The sequence below is a fragment of the Corvus kubaryi genome, unplaced genomic scaffold (assembly GCF_017639235.1).
Source record: "Corvus kubaryi isolate FWS band 111438036 unplaced genomic scaffold, C.kubaryi_AGA036_p1.0 37397, whole genome shotgun sequence".
Taxonomy (NCBI): Eukaryota; Metazoa; Chordata; class Aves; order Passeriformes; family Corvidae; genus Corvus; species Corvus kubaryi.
The window spans coordinates 15519252-15542881 of record NW_024581136.1 but is presented as its reverse complement, the minus strand read 5'-3'; the positions used below and the strand labels follow the sequence as shown (position 1 = coordinate 15542881).

At 38.8% G+C, this 23630-nt stretch overlaps 1 long non-coding RNA gene across 2 annotated transcripts in view; it reads left to right on the top strand.

The window, feature by feature from the left end:
• Positions 1-23630, top strand: part of LOC121671078 — a 121433-nt gene that overhangs the window by 63493 nt on the left and 34310 nt on the right. The gene's annotated exons all lie outside the window — the stretch shown is intronic.

Here is a 23630-nt window from a genome sequence, read left to right as displayed (position 1 = left end):
TAAAACAAATAGATATTTGCTGTTTATTACTTGATTATATAATTTGTGAGAAACATTTCAGGAGACCAGTAAGAACAGGAAAAAGCATTATTGTTAATGCAAATTGGAGAAACTGAGCAAAGGAAATCTCATCAAGTATCGTCCATCCCCCCCAGTGCTGTATGTACATAGAAAAGAGACCCCTTGCTGTGTATTTTAACCACATAGAAACAGGCCAAGGGGAGAAGGAACAGAATGTCCAGAAAAGCTGTGGCTGCTCCATTCCTGGAAGTGTTTCAGGCTGGGTTGGACGGGGCTTGGAGAAACCTGGGATACTGAAATGTGTCCCTGCCCATGGTAGGGGGGTGGAATGAGATGATTTTTAAGGTCCCTTCCAACCCAAATGATTCTGTGATTCTTTAATTCTATGGAAGGGTAAGCTCTGAGGTGTCTTTCTTAGGCCCAGACATGCAGCCACAAAACCTGCTGTGAGGTGCTGGTTGTAGCAGAATGGCAGGAACATTGCCGGGCTTTTGCCATCTTCTGTTTAATGGAGTGCTGTTTTCTTCTACAGCAATTTTGGTTCACAGTAGGACAAGGAAGTTGTTAGTAAATGCTTTGCTTTCACTGTTTCTCACAGAGTACAAATTGGTCAGCAATTTATGATCTTGGGAAAGTCTGGATGAATACAGAAAATTCATTGATACTTCACTGGGCAACAGTCTTATTTAGTGGCAAGAATTTCTGCAAAGGGTCAGGTCAGATGCTGACAGTCCAGCAGGAATTGTTGCAGCTGTGGATGCATTAACTGATCTGATAGAGTATGTTCTTTACATAAAGGAAGGCAAAATCATGAGTTGTGTCCCTCCATTCCTGTTTCTTATTCATGCCAGAGGATGTCTGCTTTGACTTCTCCTTCCATGTCTCTGATCCTGACAGCTCTGCCTCGCTGGCCACTCCATGTGTTGCAAGAGCACTTGTTCAGGCAGAGTAACAACTACTCAGAGACAGCGCTGTGTATGGTGGCCATACAGCCTTCAGTGAGCTCTGCCTGTCCAGCAGAATTAATGCAAACAGTTAAAGTCACAGCTTTCTCTTATCTACAGCAGGTAATTTCTTATTCACTACATCAGCTGCATTTTTCTTAGCAATCATCTTCAGTCTTACACATCCTTATTAACAAGTTATTTTATCCATATGCTAAGTATCTGCTCTAATAATTAATAATGTGTATTCAGTTCATACCATATCTTTTTTAATGCTGTACATTCATATTTCCTAGTCCACATATCTTCCCCCAAGCAATACCACAGGTGTTTCCTTTAGACCTCTGTTTTCCTTTGAACTACAGTGGTTCAGCTCGTTAGCCTGTCTCACTTCTTATCAGTTACACTTGCTTCTCATTACTCTGGTTGCAGAGCTACCATAATTAGATTTTATATTTTTAGGCATTCATAACACTGCTTTAGTGTACACTGTGCTATCAGAAGCATTTTAGACAAGCCATAAGACCAAACTAATTTAAATGCTCCACAGAGACGTTTTAAAGGAGAGTTATTGTTGCTGCTGACTTGGTAAATTCAGGCGCACACAGCTCTGGGGCCAGGGAAGGCTGACAGGACAGGTTACTCCAATCTCTGCCTCTGAAGGTCACAGGACCTCACCCCATAGTTTTTGCTTTCAGGCCATTGTGTGTCCAATGTCCAATGTCAATGTGTCCAATGTCTCTTAGGAGAAGATAAGCTACATTTGGCTTTAAAGAGTTGGGTTTTGCCCTTCCTGGTATAAGTTTAACTTTCATTCCTGTAAGTTCTCTCCTCTTGCCAAAGGCAGTGCAGAGATCTTGAGCATCTAACTTTGTTCAGGTAATCAAAATACTTCTCAGAAACTGCAAATAGGGTGTCCCCACCCTATTCACAGACTGTGTTCATTGTATTCTCTCTTATTTCGTAGTCCCCTGCTAGGGATTTTCTTATCAGAGGTAGAATCTCTGCCTTTATTTCCTTTCCTGAACAGTTGCATTTTCCCTCTCCTATGAGTTGCTGCTTTCTTGTTCCTCTGGTATGGCTTAGTAAATGATGGACTGAGACAGTCCTTCCACTCATATAGGGGCATCTGTAGATAGATGGTCCTTGGTGACAGTAAGGAAAATGGGTCTGGAAGGCACCTGTGAGGCTGTGTATACCTGTAAGATATTTATGGAATTATTGCTGCTTTTGTTTTAAGATGTTTTTTTTTTTTGCAGGAGCATCTGCCACATACTCAGCAGTATCTCCTGAGATGTAACTTATTCTATAGTCTCTGTATGGAATGGGATATTTTTAGATGGGAGCAATTTTGCACACAGGAAGCTTTAAGTTTACTTCCTTTACTGAAATATTTTCTGTGTTGAATACAATCTGAGCTATTGAATTTTACTGGCTCCTAAAATAACATGCACAGATTTATTTATATTTATTTTGTAACTTAATTTGTATTTATAACTATTTTGCAACTTAATTTGTATTTATAACTATTTTGCAAACATTCCCTCTGAAACAAGAAAAATGACCTGGTGTTGTGGTAGGTTGCTCATTTCCCTGGAAACCCAGCTTCTAACATGAAGCTTACTTGGAAATTAGTTACGACAGGTGTAAGCACTCTCCACCCTTCCATCTCATTTATTTAGTCTCTGCTAGCAGTAGAAATCATTGCTTTGGGGAAGCAGAAAACAGTGTATTCTACCAACATAATCATATTCAGACACTTACTTTAGAATTAGCCAAAAAAGTTAAAGGTCTGTTTTACAAAATAACTCAATTAGTGGAATCTCTAAAGGGAGTAAGTAACAGTAAGAATGGAACCAGTATATGATACTATGTAAAAATAATTACTGCAGTCCAAATTTACATAAATAACTATTGTTCTTTCATAATCCAAACCAGTATATTTCTCTTCTTCTTCAACAGAGTGCTTGCTGTTGGATTTCCATAACTATTAACTGTTTGGTTAGCCTAAGTTTTGGTTTTTGAAAACCTTTTTGAAATCTCTTTCATCTGTATTATAACATGTTTTTACACTAGAATTTTCAAGACCATCTGTATAAGGGAGTTTGAGGGCACAGCTTCACTAAGGAATGCTGGATTTGTTCTGTTTAATAGAACAGGAACTCCAGACTCAAGGGCTTTGGGATATCACACCTTGATATATGTAAATAGATACACAAACTGCAGGCTTGTTTTCACGTGGTGAAGTACTCTGCACCCTTGAGCATGCACAAAAAACATTTTCCATGAAGCGCATCTTTTGTAATGGGTTTTTGTAAGCAAGGTTTTGTCTGCAGGAGTCTTTGCAGAAAGAGATTTCTTTGTCAACTGATACTGCTTGTGTTGAATCCATCATTTATTCCTCACACATCTTTGGAAAAAGAGAGAGGGAACTGTGGCCAAGTCTGTCAGTGCTCCAGAAGACTCTCTGGTTTTACACCCCATAAAGAGGTTGATGTTGTGCTTGCTGTACAAACACACAGATTGTGAGTGGATAAACAGGTGTCACAGCAGCGTGTGAAGAGTGCTCCCAGGGGTTCTTGTTGACTGTACCCTTCTTGTATTTTCATGGGGGAACATTTAGAGAAACCTTGAGTCTATCTCTGTGGGGTTTATATGCTTCAAGCAGTAAATAAATTGGTGCAGCTCTTTGCTGGGCTGGAGCACTCCATCCATGCCCTGCCCTCCCAGGAAGTGTTGACAGAGCAGATGGATGAGAGAGCACCGTCTGTTAGCTTGGAGATTCTCCCACACAAGAGCAAGGCAGGTAAACACCTTGCTCCTGCAGCAGATTGAACACTTTCAAGACGGTTTACAAATGGCAAAACAATACTTGTGTGGCTCAATAACTCAAATGAAAAGCATGGGCAGTGACAGAGAAGTTGGCTGCAGGAAGTGGGGCAGTGTGCCTGGAGAAAGCAGACCTGCAGCCCCAGCAGCAGCGGAGATAACAAGCAGATGTCATTTGAAAATGATGATCTCCACCTTTCAGGTGGGAGAACATGTTTGGTGCCTTGCTCCACCTTTGTCATAGATAACGATGGCATGAGAGCCATTGGCGTTTTCCTCAGGAAAGAAAACGTATTGGGGAAGATTTACAGAACTCTAGCTCATGCACTGGTCTCCAGCTAGGATAGGCTTGTTCAAACCTAAACATGAAATGTTTGCAAAAGCAGACAAATTTAGAAACCAAGAGAAAGGAGTGCAGCTGACATCCTGGGTTTGGAATTTGAGCATAAAACTTTTTCTCTCCCTAAGGATAAGAAGTTTGAGGGAATGGATGCTGTAGGGAACAGGTTAGGCATCTCAGTCAAATATCTCCTGAAGAACAATTAAGGAACATTTATCTTTTTAAACTGCCTTTTGCTTCTCCAGTTAGCAACTGAAATATTTACTTCATGCTTCTTTGTATTGTATTGCAGACAGTGTCCCTGTGGGCTCTGACCCTTCAGCCTGTTTGTCCTGTAGATTTAAACTGAGAGAAGCCCCAAAGCACTGCAGGGTTGGGCAGCGTCCTCTGTTCACACGGGGCTCACCACCTCCTGTGCCCGTGTTCTGGGCTCTCAGACAAGTTGCATTTGCTCCTTTCTCTCATTGTACCTCTCCATATAAAGTGAAGGTGGCTTTTTTTTACAGTCAGAGGGTTTGCTTTGTCTAGCAGAAGTAAGAGCTTGCATTGTTATTTCTGCCTTAATAGCTCAGCAGAGGTTTCAGTCTATTTAAAGATTCTTGTAATGATTTTGGTGATTTTTATGTGTATAGAGGGGGGATTTATTGATGTATGAAAGCCAATATTAAGTGTCAAAGACATGAAATAAGAAATGTGCCCATGTATGCAGGCTTTCTGTATAAACCTACAACCCCTAATCAGTTGTTAATGATGTTGATTTTTCTGTTTCTTTCGTGCCATAAGAAGTGTTTCAGAGAGACTTTAGAGCTTCACTGAATCCAGCTGTGCCTTGTGCACTCATTGTTCACAGCCTCGTGACGACAGGAGCTATCAGTGACAATGCCACAAGAGTTTGGGTCAGGGTCTGTGTGCTGGTACTGGTCCTTCAACTGACTTCCTCTCACGTGTTTACTGGTTTTTACAGTCTTTCTCCCTGTATAAGTTGTTAGTCCTTCATTTGTACTGACACCATTGTCTTTTCTAAAACGTTTTTCTCTAAAAATATTCTGTTTCTTGAAGCTTCATAGTTTCAAGTCCTTGCTGGGGACAAGCTTTTGTCCTGCTGAGACAGGAGAGAGCAGGAGGCATTCATTCTAGAAGAGACGTGATCTAGTACAATCAGGGAAAATACAATAAAAAAGACAAATCAGGGTTGTATAAAGAAGCAATGCAGTAATTGTGGCAAACTTGATAGTTGGCATTATCAGCATAGCCTAATAGGATGGAGTGTCTTTTGTTAGCCTTTTTCTTTATCTCTGAAGCACTGGTCCAGCAGTTTGCTGGAATACAGTGTGTTGCTGAGCTCACAGGAGAGGAGGAGGTGTTAAAACATCATGGCCTCTACAAGGCTGTAATTTGGATATCAGAGTAGAAAATAGAGATGCAGCTGGCATGTTCAGGACAATTAATTCATTTACATCCTTGCTGCACTGTTAGACAACTCCCAAGAAAAGCAATTCTGCATTTCCATCTCTGGATTTTGAAAGAGAGGAAGGAAATGAAAGCTGTTATCCCTCTGAGAAGAATGTTTCCCATTTGGTAAAATGAAAGCATTATTTCTGATGCAAGGAAAAATTATTGGTGAACAGCAAATAAACCTTAACAAGAAATATCCTTTGAAGGGTAAGAGGAAATAGAGAGCTCAAGGGTTCTAGGATGAACACATGCTTTTGAAGCAGATTAAAATCACTGAAAGAACAATTCACTCTTCTACTGGCAAATGAGCTGTTTAACCAATGAGGTGGTGTATTCATTTTTTTCTTTCCTATCCAGGGAAAAAACAGTGGAAAATTCTTATGGCCAGGTCTGGCCTCTGACTTTAATAAATCCCAACTGAGATTCAGAGGGCTCAATAGCTTATTCCATACCCAGTGGTCAGGATAAATCCAGACACTGTCACGTTACATCTATTAAATAGGTGAAGCACACTTTACAGTCCTTGTTCTCAGGTTGTTCTGAATTGGGACCTGCTCCTTTCAACACCTTTCTGGTTCACATACAGAATTTTTCCCCCTCAAAAATAAGGCACAGCAAAGGTTTATGCAGTATGGGATCTTGCACTGAACCATTTACTAAGACTCCACTTTCAAAGTTTGGGATTTTGTTTTGCCTCATTTCTTTTTGGGGTGTGGCATCATGCAGAAAATCTTTCCAAGGTCTCACTCAGTTCTAGGCCAACAGTGCTACAGAAACCCTCCTTAGGTCTAGACCATTTACAATATATCAAAAATGTGTAAATTCTATACACAGAAAATACCTTGTTTCTGTAGTATTTTCTGAAAATGTACTGAAAATTCACTTAAAGAATTAAGCCAGAACTCTTACATGCAAAAAGATATGCTTCCTTCTCTGCATTACAAGGAAGCAATTAGTGAACACTGGAGGCAAAAGCTTTTACTAATCAAAAGAGCTGAGTTTAACTTGTGTCTGCTTAAGCAATTCTGTTTTGGAAGAAAAGGGAAAACCAGACACACTACTGAACTATCAATTAAAATGCAAACATGCAACGCAACACAATTAATTCTTTTAAAAGCAAGAATTTTTCATTCATAGTGCAAGTGTGTTTGGAAAATGACAATGCCAATACTCAGTCTTTGAACACTGTATGATGTGAATGACTTTTAAGATTCAACCTTTCAAGTTCATGTCTGTTGGTATTAAAATATTTTTTTATTTGAATGCTTATAGAACATTGGTATTACATTTTCACCACCCTTTTCCATCTTGATCTTACTATTGACAGGGTTTTCCATCTTTGCCTAACAATCATATGTTCTTCATTCTCCATACGAAGAATCTGGTGAAATTTAAACAGAGGCCTGAGGAAGAATAGGTCTTTTCCAGTTATTACCGCATTTGACTGGATTAATATTGTCCTTTTTTTCTTCCTCCTCCTTCTCATTTTTCTTTTACTATTGTGACTTTATAACACATAATGGAAATTGAAACTAACTTAATATTTTAAAACAGTATTTTTCATGTTGCAGACAAAAGGCACCACATCTTGTCCTGATAGTTGTATTTTCAGCTATAATAACTCTGATTTAATCTTTAAATGAAACATCCCTACACGGGATTTGTTATTATTCATTTATACATTAGTATTGAGGAAACAACTCTCCTGGAATGTGGTGAGATCCAAATTGAATTCTTAACTTTGCCACAGACTTCCTGGTTCATGGGAATTTGTTAGGTTTGTATACCTGAGATGAATCCTTTGATGATATAAATATTACACAAGTATAATAGTTATTGTTCTATTGTTATTTCTATCAGAGCAATCAAAACCCCAAACAAGAGATTACATTTTTAATTTTCCCTCAGTCTTTTGACAAACCTTTTGTCTCCAGCTGAATACAGAGAGCTTGGTTGTTTGACAGATGCATAAGGGCAGTTGGGTATTTTTCATGGTTGGTTCAGCAGTATTAAATTGATAGACTAGATGGCAATTAATGATAATTTTAGTCTTGGGGTGAAGGGATGAACTCAAAGCATCCTTTTGGTCCTTTCCTGTCCTATGCCTATCCATGTCTAAAGTAACCTATCACAGGCTTTGCTAATCTTCAATTAAAGAGGAAGATGTAGCAGCCAAAACCCTTCAGCTTATTTTCCTATAGTCTCCACAAGGATACAGTTTGGAGAGAAAAGAATGTATAATCTAATGTTTTGCCTAAGATGTGATGTCTGCTTTCCAGATTATCAAAATGTCAGTGGTATATTTTCCAGTCTGTTTTCTCTTTCTAATTAAGTTTCCTGTCTCCCTGTCATGCTCCCACCCCTCACTACCATTTTTGTTCATCTCCCTCTCAAAGGTACCAAAGGAACAGGCCAGTTTTCCTCCTGCTGTGAAGTTAAAAAACTCAAGATAGTGTTAAATTGACATGGACTGTGTTGCTGTGCCAATCTCTGAAATGTCATTGCCTGGGCAGCCTGCTGGGCTCAGTTCAGCACCACAGTGCCAAGACTGCTAATAAAAAAGAATAAAGGTTAATGAAGGAGGGAGGGAAATGGGGGATGTGCTATTATCCAAAGTCAAGTTTTCTGCTTTCTATCTGTAAGGTTTGCTCAAGGCCCAAGGTTTTGATTTTTAATTCTTTCTTTTTCCCCTTGGCATTGTTTTTATTTAGTTCATAGCGTAAATCACAGTGGATTCATGGGACCTACTCCAGTATTTTGCTTTCAGCATGGTGTCCTTGGTTTCTCCAGTAGTCCTTGAAGTTATGAGTGGGTTACCCTCATCTGGCTCTGAGTAATTGAAAGACAGAAAGTGATGTCTTTTGTGGCTCTAGAGGTCCCAGGGCCATGCTCTGATAATGGAGATGCTTCTTGTCCCTCCCAGTGTAAAGACTTTCCTGTGCACTGGCTCTGCATTGCTGTGTGTTTGTGGTGTGAGGGTCTTGTCATAACAGGGTTACTTCTCTTGTAATGCTGGGTGGTTGTTCAAATTTTTTACCTGTTGAGCTCCATCAGAAGGCTCTGCTGCTGTGAACAGCCTGTGTGAAATGTAGGTGCTGATTGGAAGATAAAGAAAAGGTGAAGACCATTAGACACATGTTTTTTCTCCTGTCTACCGGTGTACAGTAGCTCTGTTTCAGCTCTAACCCACCAGGATTCTGCTCCCACCATCTGTTACTGATCCCCTCCCTCCTGCCATGCCCTTGCAAGTTGTCAAATCTGGTGTTTGTGTATTTCTTCCCACACCACTCCTAGCTCACATGCAATTCTTTCATACAAATACACACCCTCTGTACTCCATGATGTGATGCTCTGATCTTAGACTGCAGAGGATTCTTTCTTCTGCCTGGTGCCTCTGAGAGTGACCTGATCTTTCTGCCCACAGGAAGCAAATCTGCCCTTATTCTCCACCTTCTATATGTGCTTTTGTCACTGCAGTCACAGCTGGCTTGTCACTACCAAAAAAAGTGCACAAATAAGGACTTTTGTGGGTCTGCTCGTCCCAAGCCTATGAATTTTGTTTATATGGTGACTTTACAGTATTAGGATATTTCTGGCACATAACTGCATAACTTTCAACTGCAGCTGAGATGGAGACAGTTAAGTGTCTGTCCTAGGGTGAATTTTTATTTTTAGAATTATGAAAAATAACTTACTTTACAAACATAAGGATCTGTCTTACCTCCCATTCCACCTTTCTTTAGTAACCCCCTGAAAAGCAGACAGAGAGGCTGACAGAAAAATTCTCCACAGTAGCAAATAACAGGTTGGCATCTGACAGCTAGAAAATGTTCTTTGCTGTAAGTAATACTTATAGTAGTGGAGAAGTCTGAAAAAGTCCACCTTTTTACTTGCTGAAAAGCTGGTCTCAGCTTAGGTGATTGCTGTAGTTATTGCTTTTCCTCCTTCTACTGTAAACTGCTTTGGCAACTATTTTTTTACTGCTTTTTTAACAAATTAAAAAAAAGTCATATCATAATGGAAACAGTTAAAATTTGTGTGAGACCAGGATAAAAATGTATAAATGGCTGTGCATATAAATACATCAGTGCAGGAACTCACCCATCAGTGTATCCATACAGATACCCAGATTTACCTATAGATATGCATTATATAGTGATCAAAAAGACCAGGTCTTGTTTATCAAGGATTATTAAACTGGAAGTCCCCAAAGTTAAAAACAAGAACTGTCACAACTGGAACAAACTAAATGGTTCCCAGAATTTGCTGCTCTCGGACGTTACACTTTGTTACTTGAAAAATGACAGAATTTTACAGTAGTTTCTACCTGTTTATAAAATGAGTGGGAGGGTGGTGGGAGGAAAGGAGGTTATTTTTTTGTAACCCTCCCTTGCCATCAGTATATCAATGACGGAGAAAGTAAATCCCTATTTTAAGAAGAAAACAATGCACCTTGCCTGAAGAGTAGAGGGAAGTTGTTTGCTGTTTGTGCTTTTTTTGGTTTGGATTTTTTTTTTTTTAATTAAATTCTTTAGACTTGGGCAAAATACCAAAGCAAAGTTCATATTCAGCAGTTACAGGAGTTCTCCAGCTCTCAGTTAAGTCAGTGGAAATCCTCCCGTTGACAATCCCTGTGCATTGCACAGTGCTGGAGGCAGAATGCACAATGAGAGGGAGAACCTAATCTAAGCATTATATGCAGATACACCCTAGTGTTGCATAAAGTGATTTTCTAGAGTGTTATATGATGTAGTAAAAATATATGACAGTAAAATATAACTAGGGCTACTATATAGCAACACCATAGAAATAAAATAGTTTAGAGCAGAATAAAGGAAATAAAAGCAGATACTATTGACAAGAAAGTAGAATATTGTGGTGAGAAGGAGAAGACCATGCTAAGCTGAGTTTTTGGTTGAAAATAATTTGATGTACAGCTTTATATTTTCACATATAAAGGGCAATGTTTTAGAGCCTTTTTCAAAGAACTGCACTATTGAGACTAACTCAAAGGAATTTTGAAACAGAAGAGCAAAACTCCCTTGAAGGCAGGGAGCAAGAGCTCTAATTTGCTTTGGAGAAGCTGAAGGAACACGACTCATGCACAGATCGCTCCCATTCCCTTAATTTTTATCGAGATTTTTCACAGTCTGCTCAGAAGGTGACTCCCTGGGGCACACTTTTCCAGCCCCCATTATCAGCTCGAGTGGGTCGAACGCTGGCACTGCTTAGTGACGGGTAATTTGTCAAAGATGGGAGCGCGGCTGCTCAGGCGTGTGCTGAGAAGTGTGTACAGATACCACATCCTGCGTGCCAGATCAGGCGTTTAATTGTTCTGATTGTGCTCTTAGAAACTCCTTACAGCCTCTTCAATAGTTGTTACTCTCATTTACATAAACACTAGAAGTTTGCTCGTGCTGATGCTGTGTCCTGATTGCCGCTTCTCAGCTGAAAAATTAAAGGCAGGAGGAAAGATTCCCTTCTCCTTCCCAGGGGCCCATCCATGGGGACATTGCTTTCTACAGAGGCTGTTATGTTTTGTCAGGCCTGAAAAAGGGGCATATACGTGGTCCTGTGTCACCTATTCAGGGGATAAGAGAATGAGGCTTATGCATCAGAGCAGTGTTTCACCTGATTTTCATTTTTTTACTCTAATCCTTTTGAGGGAGGTGGTGAGAGAGGGGATCATGTCTCCCTGTTTTCTGATCAGGGACAAACTCAGTTTCAGGCATATTTTTAAGATGCCGGTTCTGCTTCCTTTATTATATCTGTTTAGAACAGCAAAGAGAAATTATGTTCCACTGATGTTCAGTGTCTCTAATTGTAATTAACTTTCTGACAGTGAACAACTGACTTTGTACTTATAATTAAAGGAAAAGTTTGCTAGTTCAGCTGCCTGTTGTTCATGAACTTGACTGAATTGGCATTTAGAATAAGAGGCATCATAAGGAAAAAGCATCTCTTCTACTTACAGGAAATAAATCTTGATTTCTTTTAAATATTATTTAAATTAGAGCCTTCTGGCCATATCCATCCCTGCTCTCATTTTAACCAGTAGTTTCAAAAGATAAGTGAATGACTACAATTCCTTGTTTTTATGAACTGCTGTTAAAAAACCATGAGTGTTCTTTATAGAATTGGTGTCTTTTGAAGCTACTCATGAATTGCTTCTTTTTTTTCCCTGGGTTACAGGAATCACTGAATTAATCCAGAAAATCAGAATCCACATCCATTTCTACCATCATTGCTGGGTTTGCTTAAGTTTAATACTTTCCTTGTCAGCTTCTTTTGTCTACTTTAATATGATTTGTATTTACTCTCTAGCAGCAAATACCCAGAACACCTATATTTGATTGAAACTTTACCATCTGTGATCTTCATATGTGTGGGACGTGTCTGGTAAATCAAAGTGTAACACTTTCCTGTTTTGCTGGGGCTGCAGATGGGAATTCCTTTTTGATGAGAGTTGATTTTCTCAAGGTGCTGTAGGAGCATAGCATGCAAGGTGGACTTGATGTCCTCCAAGTGTGCATCCTTGGTGTCCTCCAAATATATACCCCTGACTCAAGGCAGCTTTCCTTGAGGTTTTTTCTCCTACATTTTGAAGAGAACTGAACAGCTCTTGTGAAAAGTTTTGCGAGGAATTTCCTGACATTTATCCGAGTTACAGTCCAAATTCTATTACTTCACTGGCAAGAAAGATAGATTCCTAGAAAACCTGTGGGGTCTTTTTTCCCATGTGAGGCTAAAGGTTGAGAGAAAAATGGCTTTTGTTGGATGGGATGTGTGTGTAGAGTGGGTGGATCTGAGCTGCCTCTGTGTGTGCAGGGGCTGGAACCAGAACTGTGAGAAAATCCTGTGCACAGATACTGGGACTGACTGCACGTGGGCCAGGATGGGTACAGATACCAGCAATTCACCCAGCATTTATCCCACACTCTTCCTGCTCTTTTTGCATACCAGTGAGCACAGATTACTTCTCTCATGGATGTTGTTACTATATTAAATGAGAGATCCTCATGCCTTGTGGCAGAATGCTGCGTCTGGGATTGTCAGCCTGAAGCTGGAGCTGGGAATTATGCTTCTTTAGGCAGGATTGACAATGATTTTGGAGAATTTAGGTGAATCTTCACTTTGTGCTGCTTGTCAGGGTATGGTTCACCTGATGACTCAATAAAGGTGTTTACTTCTGTAGAGTTTTGCTTTATTGTCCTTGATTGTAATATTAAAATTGGATAATAATTTTGGCAAATGTTTTACTATGTAGGTATTACTGAGGCATCCTGAGATCTGTTACTGAGGCAAAAGTAAGGAAAGCATAAGGAATTTTGAAAGACTCAAAGCATTTCAAATGTTCTCAGAATCTATTAAAAAACGTGTAATTGGGAAAGGGAGGATGTAGTGGTGTTCCTCCCAGAAAATCCATGGCAGTGCAGGAGATCTATGGTGCTCCTGGGGTTCAAAAGCATAAGATGAATCCCTTCAGGTGTCTGTGGATATCTGTAGGAAAAATAACCTCCTTATCCTCCACTGAGAGGAAGGTGAAAGGACCAGGATGCTGAGATCACAGGCTGTATAATCAGAACCTTCAAAAGAAGAACCTTTACAGATCCTTTGACAATGCTACAGAATGAACATCTGTCACATTGAATAGACACGTTCTTGGGTAGGGAAGGGAGTCTGAGAGTGTAAAAAGTACAAGTTTCAATTCAAAAATCCAAATTTTGCATTTTAAAGTGCCAGTTGATTTTCAGGTGTTCTGTGGGATTTGACCTAGGATTTTATTAGGTTAGCACAATTATCCTGGAACCACTTATGGACATCACTGAAAAATACAGCTCTTAGGAGTGTGATTAGGAGAAGACACTCAATGTTTCTCAAGTGTTGTCTTTAGTAGTACTTGAGCAACTGACATTGCAGAGTAATGAGACATCATCTCCAGACTATCAAGAATTAGCCTATCCTAGACTATCAAGTAATTATTTCTTGAGCTCTAGTTCTGTACAAATATTTAGGGGTTTTTGCAGTGCAGTCACATTTGAGATTGTGAGGGATGTTCCACAACTGTAACTGCACAGGGATGGGTTTATTTACATGGGATTTTTCAGGCAGATGTTGGAGCACTTCACCAGTGTTGTTTGTTTGGTTGACGTGCCAATCTGACCAGGAGCCTTGTGGCTGCAGCAGAGCAGTTTTGAGTTCAAGACAGTTTTCACAGGCCTTATGAGCTCAGGCTCAGGACTTACCCAGTATGTCTTTCTCTTCCCCGTGGCCTAATCCAAATCCTAGTGAAAGGAAAAGGTGATTCCCCATTTATTTCATTAGTCTTGCAATCAGAACATGGTAGAAGAAGGAACTCACCAGGACAAGGGTACACTGCTGCCAGGCATTCACACAACTGAGCTTAGGATGTTTGTCCTTACTGTGTCACACTTCTCTGATATTTTCTTCCTTGATAAAAACTTTATTTTCCCCCTGATTACAGCAACTACAATTATCACTCCAAGTGTTTTGCCCATGACAAGCTTTAATCTGTTTTAACATTCTTGCCTACCAATGGCTAATATATTCTGAATGTGCAGCCAGTTTTTACCAAATCTAAAATGGCAGAAGTTATCTCAGTCACTGAGTTACTAAAACTTGTAATAATAATAATAATAATAAAAAATAATAATAGGCAGCCAAGGCAGAGGTAAGAAGAGAATATGTAAACTTAGTGCTCATCCATGAAAGAATAGTGGCAACAGGAGCTTAGTTTCCTGTGACTGGAGAGTCAATATAAAGATTCCCATAAAACAACAGAGAACTGAGGAGGATTTATTCGATTTGGACTAAGCCAAAAACACAGTCATCATTTTTCCTTGCAAAAGCCCCTCAATTTGTACATTATCAAAACTTGAGACTGACTTTTACAGGACATTAACATGGAATAGGGTGCAATTTGGGCTGTTAGCCTTATTTAACACATTTTCTGAATATATCTACATATTTCATTATAAACTCTTCTTGTAACTTTAGTAGCTGTGTGGAAAACAAAAACTGTGTTAGGACAGCAAACAGCCAAAAACAATTGCATCCAAACTTCTAGAAGGTTCAGCTTGTATTATTCTATTCATCTTGTTTTATGTCAGAGGCTGATGGGGAATTAACAACATGATTATTTTTCTTTAAGCATTTAATTTTGAAAATTCTATCGATAAGAAGGATGTGCCCTGTGCTGTCTTGCTAGTTACAAGACATAATTGAAATCATAATAATCTAGGTCAAGGTGCTCTGAGCCTAACATTTAGGCAGAACTGGCATTGGTGACATCCCTTGCAGGGCACACTTGGTCCAGCAGCACAAGGCTGCAGCTCATCACACCAACCCATGGTGATCTCCAGTTATCCCAGCCTAACTCAAAAAAACCCCTGGAAGGGATATCACAGTGCTAACCATAGGAGTCAACCAGTGCTCTGAATCAAGAGCACTGTGACAAACTCTTGCCTGGAGTTAATGTTTATGGCTGGTTTTATAAGCTGCTGGAAAGCAGGACGTATTGCTACACCCTGAAATATAATGGTGCCTGTGACTGCTGGTATAATAAACTGCAGAGCCTCCTCCCAACCTTTTGGATTAAGTATTAAAAGAAAATGATTAAGAGGGGAATTCCATCATTTATCTTTTGTTGAATAAAACACTTTTTTTTTTCCATCCCGACTCGCTAACAGCAACAGCCATGACAATGAATGATTTGGCTTCACCCAAAAGATGGATAATCCTGCTGGAAGAGCATGACAATGATAGACAGACATCTTCTGAAAGAAAAGGTAGTAGAAAAGACTGACACTTTGATAGGCACCATGATGAACAAGCCCTCGGGGCTGTGAGTTAATAGGTTAATAGAAGTGTTCTAGCTCTCCCAGCCCCTTTTATCTCTCTTCTCCTTTTAGAGCTCCTTCAGCAGCAAAATAACATTATGAGCAGAGGGCAGATGCATTTTGTAATTCACAAATGTGCTTTCTTGTGTATTCCTTAACACTGTGGTGAAACACAGAATTAAACTACTTCCTTAAGTGAGGTGCAGTGAGAGCCCACCCTGCTCAAACCTCATTAGGGCTTTACTTTTACCTTTTCCACCTCTCAGACAATTCTTGCAGGTAATGCAATGTCCTAAGGATACTGCACGTGTTGAATTTAGTCACCTGGGAAATATATTGTTGGAGCCCAGCTGAAGTTGATGATGGGCCACATTCTGACATGGACTAAGCCAGAATTTAGCCCAAATAGTTTTATTGACATCAACAAAATATGTACTTAATTTCTTGGTCAGCTGCCAACAGAAATATTTGAATATTATGAAAATAAAGGAGTTAAGAGTTATTCAAATTATGCTTAACTTCTTATAGCCTTTCTATTTATTCCCATTTTTTTCCTTATAAAACTAATTTTTTTCCTAATAACAAAAAATAACATTTATCAATGTGTATTTCATTACTTGTACATCTTTGTTGGTTTTTTTCCCCTTATTAATGATTATTTAAAGAGGCTGGGACTTTGCAAGCCCCACCATCTTGCCCTAGCAATTAAGCTAACATATAATCTACAAGTTTTTGTATCTTTTGCATTATGGAGTGTTTTGATATTAACTAAGAGTTCCTTGCTCATTGTTTGAAACCATCTGCAAGAACAGGTCTTGACATGAATGGTTTGTACAATGGGCTTGAACAATTTTACAGTAAAGTTAACTGTATAAGTCAGACTAACATGAGAAGAGTAATGTAAGTAAATGAGTAATGAGGTAAATAAACAGAAGAAATATAGCATCAATAAGCATGCTTTACAACTAAAGGAATTTAAGCCAATATATTTCAGAGCAAAAGAACGTGATGCACAGTTGGCAAAGTCTCTCTCGAGACTATAATGAAGAGTCATAATGCTATACTCGTCTGTGTTAGTACTAAGAAATAATGTATGGTTCACTCTGTGGGATGGTGGAGGACAGATCAGCTCCCTGACATGCTGCATTAACTTGGACGTACAAAATCCTTCTCTGTACTTATCTTTTCCCTTGCTTATTTATTTTTAATGCTCCTAGACATGGATTGTCAATATGTCTGCCCACACATGCCACATTTCTGTATAACCTTAAAAGGATTCATGTAATCCAAATAAGCTTGGGGGATGTATTTTGTAAACACGTGACAAATGCCTTTATTGATAGACTTGTAGTCTGGCTTCAGGACACAGTTGATATAAAATGTATAGTACATGTAGAAAAGAATGCTTTGATTAGTATATCTAAACTTTTTATTTGAATGCAAATAAGTTTACCTCAGCTACAAGTTTTTGCACTAACTTTCTCATTTAAGTGTTTTCATTAAGTGTATCTATTACTTTCTCTTCATCTAAAGGAGTATTTCTGATCTTCTGTAGGACATAACAGGGGTGTAATGCTGTTATTTAAAACAACACAGAGTTACTACATCAAGTGTAACCCCAGATTTAGTGCAGGCAAGCTGGTTTACATCTCTCTCAGGCATTACTTGGCTTTCTAGTACATGACTACAGGCTGCTAAGCAGGAGCATTGTGAAGCAATTTCATATGCTGGAACAAGATCCTTTAGAATTACAAATCCCATTACCCTGCTGGCCTTCGACCTGACCCCTCTACACCAATCCACAGGTTATAGGTATGTTAAAACTAGGTCAAAACAATGTCAGAACAGAATATTTCGCAGTACAAAGTGTGTCCTGGGGTAGAGAATGTGAGGACGCACTACAGACAAGGAAGAGAGGCTAAATCGCCCTCTGTGTTTTGGAAGTTACTCAGGTCCCAGACAACAGGGATGAAGCACACAGTAGATGTGAAGTTCAATCTGTTTTATTTCTTCTCACAGGATATTGCATATTTTTTAATCTGTGATTCTTATGAATTAATCAATAGTTTGTGTGGGTGGTACCACAATTAACAGCCTCTGCTCCAGGGAGTTTACACAAATAGCACACTATAAACAGAACACACAACAAAGTGCCAGACAGGTACAGTGATTGCAAGAAGGAGATCCAGAACTGAACCTCATGGGTATCATCCCTGCCTCATTTTCTGTCTAGCAATGAGCTGGTTAATGCTATCTGTCCTTGTAGAACTTAAAAATGCTCATGTTGAGGGGCTATGCAAGTTTGTGTTATACTATATTAACTAAGGGTCCATGAAAAAGACTGGACATCCATCCTTCTGGAGCAAGTCACCAGATGGTTTTGTACCTTGGTTTTCCCATTTGTAAAATCAAAAGAATGATTCTGAGTTTCCTTTGTAAAATGCCTGAAAGGTGCAGAAAAGTGGAGGGTGCTACACTTCTGGAGCGTCAGCACAGATGCCCTGGTGCACAGGTCACTGCTGTAGTACACAGGAAATGAAGAAAAATTTGATTTCAGCTCATTGCCTTTTCAGCATGTGCTGGCAGTGACAGTCCTGGCAGGGCCATCACAGCCCCTGTCTCACTGGCAGAAGGAAGTGGAGGGGCTGAACCAGCTCTGTGATTTACTGCTGGCAGAAACGTGGAGCTTAGACATACTTCTGGCTTTATGCAGATATCTAGGGCTGCAGTGAATTACCCACGTACACATCAATTACAGACTGATTTAGAGCTTATGCTTTTTGTGCTATTTTTAGCCAAATAGGTTAATGACTGGGACTTGTAGCTGTAAAGACAATTCAAGTAATAATAGTAATGAGCTGTAGATATCTGTGTTTTTACAGCATACTGGCTGCACAACCCATTGGTAATTGAAAACAAAAATGCTTTTGAAATAAAACCCACTACACCTTTAGTCCAGCACAATTCCCAGATCACAGATTGTCCATTTCTTTAATTTTTAGTATGCCTTCAGTGTCAATTACCTTTTTAGTCTAGTGTTCTTTCCCCCAGAAATACAGAGTTGATATCAAGTTGTGTTCTAGAAGAACGAGCTGATCTGAATGTTAAATTAATACATATGCATGCATGCACATATATCTCTATTTTAACTGCAAGGCACATATTTCAAATGTATCAGAAGGTTTTGTCATTTACGTATGAAAATTAATTCATAAATATTTTTTGTATTTACAGCAGCCCTGACAGAGTTTATCAAAAATGAGCTGCCTTACAGAACTATCAATGGATTAATAAAAAGAATCCGATCTAATATTCATGACACAGGAGACAAATGTAAACGGTCAGGCAACTTCATCTTTCTATTCTTGGAGAAGTGTTGTTTTTTTCATAACTTTTCCTTGTAGATTTTGTTTTCTCATTTCATAACTGCTTTAACAAAAGAACTGTGCCATCAATTTTGCTATATTGCATTATTCATGTGGAGGTAATACACACCAAATTCAATGCACAAAGGAGAGAAATACAAAAGAATGTTCTATATTATTATTCATATAAACCCAAGAAAACTTTCAAAATCATGCTGTCCTGTTATATTTACGACCCAATAATATTCTTCAACTGTGTAGTTCTTAATGTCCAAACACGTCTTTTTGTCCTGTTGCTCACAGGAAGTCTTAGTATCTATTTGTTTATCCTGATTACCTTTACAACGTGATTTTGCTCTGAGACCCAAGCAGCCAATAACTAATTTGGGGAAAGGATCATTCTTACACTCAGGTCTGTGACCTGAGCTGCTGATTGTAATGGAAGCTATTAGCCTACCACAGAGGAATGTGAAAATGAAATGTAATTTTTAGGAGAGTGATTGCACTCATGCTGGACTCTCAAGATTCTTTTTGAAGGTCATTTTTGTGCTGATGGTCTTAACTTTGGGATGATCTTGGAATGAGGTTTCCCTAGTTTGTCCCCAGAAGCAGGCCTGTCTGAGGCAAAGATTCTGCTCGACTTCTTGTCCTTATTTCCCTGTCAGCCTGCTCCTTTCCTACTGGGACGTGGTTTAGTGGTAAACCCAGCAGTTCTGGCTTAATGATTAGACTTGATGATCTTAAAGGCCTTTTCCAACCTTAACCTTTCTTATTCTAACCTTCCCTAATTATATTTCTGAGAAATCTCTCAATCTCACCTAGCTGAGTGCTTGGGAATTTATTGAAATCTTTGTTTGACTACTGCATAGTTTACATGAAGGTGCTTAATAACTTCTGGGCCAGATTCTCATTTGGTGGAAAAAGATGTGGATGCCAGGTAGGCAGCTCTTCTGCACACAGAGCTGCTCCCCCAGAGTGGCCATCTCAGAATCACTGCTGCTCTTGGACTATAGATGTTGCAATGTTAAGCTTTTTGGCCTGCTCAGGTGATGTTACCTTCCATTCAAAAGTAATTAGAGTCCTCAGTATTGCACCCATACCATTTACTTGCTTTCTAATTTAGTAGTATGCTAAGGATAAATTACTTTCCAACAGAAAATGTCAATGGTTTCATAGCAACCAGAGGTACCTGAGAGCTTTCCTTTCATGTTAAATCCCATTATAAGAGCATCAAGCCTGATGCTTTATGCCTCATGTTGGTGTGAGAGACTGACTGCTGCATCCAAGCAGCAGAGCCAGTCTCTGGAATCTGCTCCTTGTGCATGCTAGAACCAAAATATAAGAGGCCACCAGCTTGTTCTGTCAAAAGTTGGGTGCTTTATTTTAATTAACTTCAGCAGTTGCTTCAACACACAGAAGGCTGTTTTAAATGGGTTTTATCATCAGATCTTTTATTTTGTGGAATGGCTTGATTTTGTGCTCAGAAGCTGTGAAATGAGAAGTTACTGCAAAAAAATCAGTCAATATTAACTACCTTCCAGCTGCTTTCCTACCAAAACCAAATGGTAACCAATACTGCAGTCTGATCCAATGCAGACAATTGAAAAGGTGAAAAAAAGAAAATCTAATTTTTGCTTCTTATAGTTGTTGAATGTATTGCACCCCGTAGACTTGTGTTTTTGCCATGAACTGAGCAAAGACTATCTGCATGGGATTTAAACCAAGATTCCCCTGGGGGAGAGCCAGGTCCTGCTTGATGAGCCTCACCTCAGGGCTGTGCAGTGGTGCAGAAGGCAGGGAAAGCAGAAAGAGATGGGAAACCATTGCACTGTGAGACTGTGCTAGGTGATTCCTGCTGTTCCTACAATACCTGGGATGCACAGTGACACGTGGTTATATTTGCCTTTGATATTGCCTCAAGAGAAACATTAAATTTCAGTGGTTTCCCCACTTTTATAGCTCAGTCATGGCCCTCCACTTACTGTGTGCAGGTTACTCAGCCTTGTTAGGTCCAGTACTATGTGAATGTGTATTTTGCTCTCCAAAAATATGAGTGCATATGGGACAGTTGTCCCTGAACAAGTGCAGAAGTTCATCTCAGCACCCAAATACTCTGCGAATGTGCAAGCAACAAAAGCATAGGAGCTTGCAAATGCTTTATATTGCTGATTTTTGGATAAGCATACTTTTTTCTTGGTACTTAATACAAATTAACTATTTCATTCAGGTTTTATTGACTGGCTGTTACAGTGATTAGGAAGTTTTGGGGTCAATTTAATAAAAAAAGAAAAAAAGGACTGACTTTTGGCTTTGCTTCTTTGGTCAAAAGTGAGTTATGGTCTCAATGCACAAATCTGAACACAAAATAAGAAATTTGTCTTTGTTGGGCTTTGTATGTGGAAAGAAATGAGCTTCAGCTGGTGTGGGATTTGGTAAAATTAAATATGCCTGCTGGGGAAAGCTGTTATTGGATATTATAAGAAAAGATTGATTTCAAAAAGCTCAGACTGTTGTATAAACAATCACTGTAATCAGTATTTTTATACAGCAAAGGCATAAAAATTCCAATGAAAAAGTGAGTCTCAGTTTTTTCATAGAAACAGGATTCCAAAGCACCTTGAGAAGAATGAGGCAGGTGCCCCAGGGTTGACATAGTGATGAGTTGTCTGAACAAATGAACCAAATTTGCTCATTGCTTGGCATGGCTACAGCTTCTGTTACCTTTTTAGCCATCTTTTTTCAGTGTTTTTTTGTGAACAAGATTTTGTTATCCTAGATGAAAAGCATATTTCATACCATATCTTGATTATTCCTAAAACTTTAACTTTCTCACCTTCAGCTTTACACAGCTTATAAAAGATAATTGGGCTGCACTCACGGAGACCCTATGCACTTGGATGTGCAGAAAATTATTTTCCCCAAATAAAGCACCTCACAGCAGACTGGCTGGGTTGTCATGTTTGAACATTTATTGTGTTATGAATAAGCCTGAAGTGATCCCTAATTTTTTTTTTTTTTTTTTTTTTTTTTTTTTTTTTTTAATTATTTTTATTTTTTGGGAAATTTTTTTTTTTTTTTTTTTTTTTTTTTTTTTTTTGTAATCTGAGTCAGATTTTGGGGAGATACTCATTTACTTTCACTTAATTGTGTTGTTGGCCATGAGAGGGATAAACCCAAGAATTTAAGTCTTTGGCAGCTGTGCTTAGCTAGAAGTGCAGTTATAGGTTATAAAAGTAGACTAAGGATCTGTTAAAAACGGTTTATGTGTCGTGTTTGTATGTCACACATCACTTCATTTTTTATAAACTCAGAATTATAATTGTGGACTGTGAGCCATAATCCATAAGAAATATACATAGATATTTAAGATTTCTAACAGAAATGAAGCATGACAGTCGCAGAACTAAAGCTGATTCTTGTAAGAATAATAAATCCATGGAAATCATAGAAACACAGATCATTGCACAGATAGAGACCAATATAACAAACCAATAAGCATAAGGCTGCCCAGGGAGAAAAGTGATTATGAAGAATAACAAAGAACTTATGCTAGTCCAAATTCATAAGAAAGAGAACAAAAGAAAGTGAGTATGAAAATTGACTTGAACATTGGTACTTTGGCACTAAAGATAATTCCCTCAGGCTGCTGTCCATCTGGTGCCCAGTTTATGTCACACAAACCAAGGTCATCTTAACAAATGTGCAACATATCCACAGCCAACAAGACTTGTAACTTGCATTGTTTGTTGTGTTTCTATGATGTTTATTTAACTAACTGTATTCCATTAAAATTAGGCTGTGATTTCATAAGCTTCAGAATTTGTTGCACTTCTATGAGTTCCCCGCCTTCCCTCCCAGTAATTTTTTATTTTAATTATTTATGGGAGCAAAAGCTGAACTGCTCATGTTTCTAAACAGTCTTAGTAAATGAAAATCAATTGTGAGTACTGTGACCACCTTCAAAGTCTGCATTAGGCTGTTGGGGAACAGGATATTTATTTGGTCATCCCTTCGGCTCTCGGGATATTAGAAAGACACCATTATTAGCATAATATCAAACACAAAAACAAGGCTCTATCATAGCCATAATAAGTTAAACTGGGTTAGCTTTTTCCTCCTCCTTTTCTAGGATATGATTTGTTGAAAATGCATGCATGCTTTTCTTGTAAGAAGGCAATGCTTTTTTCCAGTACTATGGACAAAGATTGTAATGTGTGGGTTGCTCATCCAGCTCGCTCTGCAGGTTTGGCCTATTGGGCTCTAAATCTGACCTAATATTTTTGATTTCTTCAGTACATTGGCTTGCATTTAATGCCTCATCGCTTTTCCCTCGTGATTTCAATGGCAAAATTTGCTCAGTTTTCATTATGGTAAAAATTCCTTTAAGGTTATGGATAAAAACAGAATTTAAAGTAGTATGGTGATATTAAAGTCTCTAACCGTTAGAGATGAGTAGAGGAATATTGGGAATGTTCCCACTATCTGTGCTGCAGGAAAAAAAAAAAAGGATATGTACAAAGTAGAGATACAAGAAGGCTTTGGAGGGCAGAGAAAATGCATTCCAGTGGGAGATTTCTGTTGAGCTTCTAAAAAAAGAAAGTTAAGCCTGTATAAACACCTTTCTGTGAAGAAAACATGAAATACTACAGGGTTCTTTAATCTACCAAAGAAACATATAGCAAGAACCAGTAGCTGGGAGCTAAAGCAAGGCAATTTCAAATTAAAAATAAGGCACATGCTGTTGCTTTTTTCTCTGTTTCACAGAGATGGTAATTAAACTTTGGGGCAGGCTACATTGCAGTAGGAAAATGGTAGA